The following is a 4,537-nucleotide window of genomic DNA, read 5'->3' as shown; positions in this document are numbered from 1 at the left end:
TAGCACCATGACTGATAGTCAGCTAAGGCAGTTTGAAACATTGTTGATGCTGCCCTTCTTGTACTTAATGTTAAAATGGAAATATTGCAGGTATGTGGACCATTTTTTATGGCAATCGTTCTGCAACTTCCCTGGTGTCTGTATGAACTGCAGGGCTCGGTGGTTTGTGTGGATGATCGTTTCCTTCCCCAGAATGTAATGCTTCCATTTTTGGTAGGTTTGCACAATGGAATACATCTCTTTGTCATAGGTCGGATACTTTCAGATTGTGTCTGAAAGTTTCTCACTGTGATATGCAATTGGATGCCCCTACTGAGTAAGAACTGCACCATTAACATAGTTAGAGGCATCTGTCTCGATCTCAAATGGTCGTTGCAGGTATGATAATGTGAGCAATGGTGCAGATCAAAGGCGATGTCATAAAACACCTTGTGTTGGGATTCAGACCAAAAGAACTTTTCTTTCTCTCCTGCCTTGGTGACTTGACTCAAAGGCCAAGTGATATGAGAGAACCCCAACACGAACCTGTGGTAGAAATTGGAAAGACCGACAAAGCTGAAGATCTTTGTTAGAGTGGTTGGGGCGGGGAAATCCCGAATGAATTTTATTTTAGCTTGGTCCCCATGCACACCTCGCTCATCAACTATGTACCCTAGATATTGAACTTGGGTCATACCAAAAGTGAAATTTTCCAAATTGGCACACTTGTGTTGACGCGGGGTTTGGAAGACCTGTCAAATACCGTGGAGGTGCTCTTCCCAACTTTGGATGAAGATCAGAGTGTCATCCAAATACACCACCATGAGAGTTGGTGAAGGGTAACAATATGTCTTCCATTGGCCTCATGAAAGTTGTGGGGGCATTCGTCAACCCAAAATGCATGACCAACCATTCAAAAAGGACCTCCTTGGATTTGAAGGCAGTATTCCACACATCGAAGGGTTTGATCGGTACTTGGTGATAACCAGAATTCAAGTCAATCTTGTTGAAATATTTTTCCCCCTTGAGCTAATCCAAAAGGTCATCAATATGTGGGATTGGATACATATTCTGGACAATGATATTTTTCTGCGCCTGATAGCCAATACAGAGTCTCCAGGTCCCATCCTTCTTCTGTACCAACATAATCAGTCTCCCACAGGGTGATGAACTTGGCCTGAGGTGCCCTTTTTGTAACACCTCCTAATTTGCCTCTTGATTTCATCGTTCTCCAAAACAGAGCGTCAATAGATCAGTCCGTTCGGTAGCAGCGCACGCGAGGTCACATCGATGGAATGCTTGACCTAATAGTGTAGAGGTTCCCCTGTGGGTGAGGTGAATATGTTCTTGTACTCCTCCACAACCTTGTCCATCTGTTGTTGTAGTGGGGAGGAGCCATGTCTAGAGGTCGTGGCCATAATCTTCTTCTTGCCTTAAGGGCGAATCACAAGGAAAACAAATTTCTCAGTCTGCGAAATGATCTTACTACATTTCTTCGCAGTGATAAAAGAAGTTGCGGTAGGTGTTGCTACCTCTCGTATCTGTACAACTTATTGCCCAAAGTAATAATAACAATGTGAGACCTAGACTCATAAACAACATGTCGCTTATACACGTATCGTTGGCCTAATAATACATCACAAACTTCAAGAGGAACAACATCACATAATACCTCATCTGTGAAGGGCTTGATGCTGTAGGGAGGGTGACACTGTTGGTTGACGCGAAGATCTTGCCCTTGGTGAAGCCACCCGTTGGTGTATGGCTTTGGGTGTGGTGTGCTCGGTAGGCCCAACTGCTTCATGACCTCTGCTGAAATGAGATTCTTTTGGCTCTCGTTTTCGACAATGAAGTCCAGTAGAGAACCCTTCACCCACATTTGTGAGTGGAAGAGACGCTCCCCCTCGTTTGGATATTCGGGCTCATCCTTATGGATCTTGTTGGTAGAAACAATGGCACTAGGCTCCGCATCGATAATTTTCTTCACTTTGTCATTCCCCTTGTTGTTTTCTGACTCAGAGTTAGAACATGCATCTGATTTGGAAGCTTTCAACTCGGCCACCAGTGATTGCTTGGCTCAGAACTCACTTGTGTTGTGAGCGGGGATCTTATGGAACTCACACCATTTTCCTGTGTCCTTCTTTATCTTTGTGGTGCTTTTCTTTGCTTATGGCTTCAACAGTTGTCCTGGGTCACCCCACCCTGGCTTTGTCTATTTTTCTATGGTTTGGGGGTGGCTTTCCCTTGCTTCAGATTTACAAATCCAAAGTATCGCTTCTTTTGTTTAAATTTATGCTCGATCTTGACAGCGTATCTATAGATAGCACCAAGCAAGGAGATGTCCAAGAACTCCATCTCATCTTAGATATACTTGTGTAGACAGTTGCAGTACTTGAGTACTAAATTATGCTCAGAATCCTTGATACCCAACTTTGTGTTAAGGGTATGAAAAACATTTGTGAACTCTGACACATCTTGGTCCCTTCCCTGCCGCAACATGATGCATTTTATGTATTTATGTTCATATCTCCTGAAAAGGTAATATTTTTCCTTGATGACATATCATAAATAATTCCAAGTGGATGCGGCTAAAAATAATGAGGATTCCCTCCCGTCCTTTTGTTCACAGTAGGTTTCCCACCAGTCCTTGACATGTGGAGTGACATTGAGGAGTGAAAAAGTAATCTTTTCCCAATTGGAAAAGTCATGAACTGAAAAATATCCTTCCAACATATTTAACCATCTATCTACAATGTCTGCATCTATCTAGCCTTCAAATATGGGAATTTCAAAGTTAACTTGTACCTTAAAAGGTGTGGCACCTCCAGAGTGGCTGCTAGATGAAGATGTGTCACCTGTGGGTAGCCGTCAAAGGATCTGGGCAAAGTTATTCATCATCGCATTCCTTTATCGCTCGAGGGCATCCTCAAGTAATATTTTGAAAGGATATCCTGCCCCCTCTTCTTTATTTTCTTCCTCCATGAGAGGTCGTCAGGGTTTGCGAGGTTGGTCTTGCAAAGGTTCAACCAGTTCAAGCCCTAACTCCTTTTACCCTAACCTCTTTGGGGACATGCAAATAAAAATAGAGAAAGAGAAGACCGCTCTGATACCACTAATTTGGACTTATGCATTAATTGAAAACAAATATAGATATACACATAAAAACAAAGATGCATCAAAAATAAAATTTCATTTCATTAATATCAAAGAACTGAAATATGCTTACATATAGAAATGGAAATAAACTAGTTCAGGTGATGGTAGCTTATCTCTTAGAAGAGATGTGGTGACTACATGCCTCTGAACTGTGTTACAATGAGGCTCAATGGAATTTTTATTATTGAACAACAAGGGAAAACCATAAACAACCAAAACCCTAACCCCAGGAGATGGAACACCAAGAGTTTGTGGGCCCCGTTGGGGTTAGTTGGGCAGCCAACTTCCCAGGGTCGTAACTTGGTCATATTATCTTTGTTTGGTGCGTACGATACCTCGTTGGAAATATATCTCCGAGTACTATATGATTTTCCATAGGCTCCATCCAATGGCCTTGGGCTTGGTGCAGACCTCAAAAAAATGCCGTTTATGGGGTTAAAACTGCTACGAAATTTCAAGACTAGAAAAACTATTAAAAATAGTAAATGCTGCTATAAAAAAGGAAATTGATGAAACCGACTAGAGGTGTAAGTGGAATAGGTGGGTGGCCACTAATATCCACATGGATCAGTCCTCCCTCCTTAGGAAGCAATGCTCCCCATTGCGTGTAGAGCCTCCATGAGGTGAGAACAATGTAAACTTTGAAACGGGAACTGATACTGTTACCCGTTTCGTAGAGATAGCTAAAAAGTGACCTGATTTTGAAAATGGGTGATGCAGAACGCACATGTTTTTTCTAGAGCATAGTTTTTGGCACTTTAGTTTTTTTTATGTACATCACGTTTTATAATGGTAGTGATTTTCATGCTGATTTTAAAAAGTGAGCATTCTGCATCACACTCCTTTTTTAAAAGCCCTGTTTTTTGGCTTTAAATTTTTTAATGTATAAAATGTAAATAATTATTTAGTAAATTTGATCATTTTTGAAGTGGTCGTTTTCTTCACATTTTCTTGTTTTTTATTATAATTTTAAATTTTTTTTTCGTGAGGTTTTTACTGTTTTGCATTTTTAAATTAGAAGGTCGATATTTAGACTTTTTGATATTCTACATATTTATACATCCTTAATTAATTTTTCAATCGACATGAAATAATTGTTTCTAAAAAACAATATTTTTTAACAATAGACATAAAAATAACCATTTTTAACATAAATATAACTAAAAAACTACACGTTTTGATAATTTTTTGTTAGAATTGACATGTCAAAATCACAATTTTTATACGATAATTTTAACTAAAAATGGTTAAATAATAGCTTTTTCTATGAATTTCATGTCAAAAAAATAATAAAAATCATTTTTTTTTTTTCAAAAAATAATGATTAACTTAAAAATCAATGCAAAAATCACATATTACCAATATTGAACGTATAACAACCCTAATTGAGTGTTTATTCTTC

The sequence above is a fragment of the Pinus tabuliformis genome, chromosome 8 (genome assembly GCF_031772625.1).
Source record: "Pinus tabuliformis cultivar Carrire ecotype Pingquan chromosome 8, CPIR1, whole genome shotgun sequence".
Classification (NCBI taxonomy): domain Eukaryota; kingdom Viridiplantae; phylum Streptophyta; class Pinopsida; order Pinales; family Pinaceae; genus Pinus; species Pinus tabuliformis.
Note: the sequence above shows the minus strand (reverse complement) of the source record.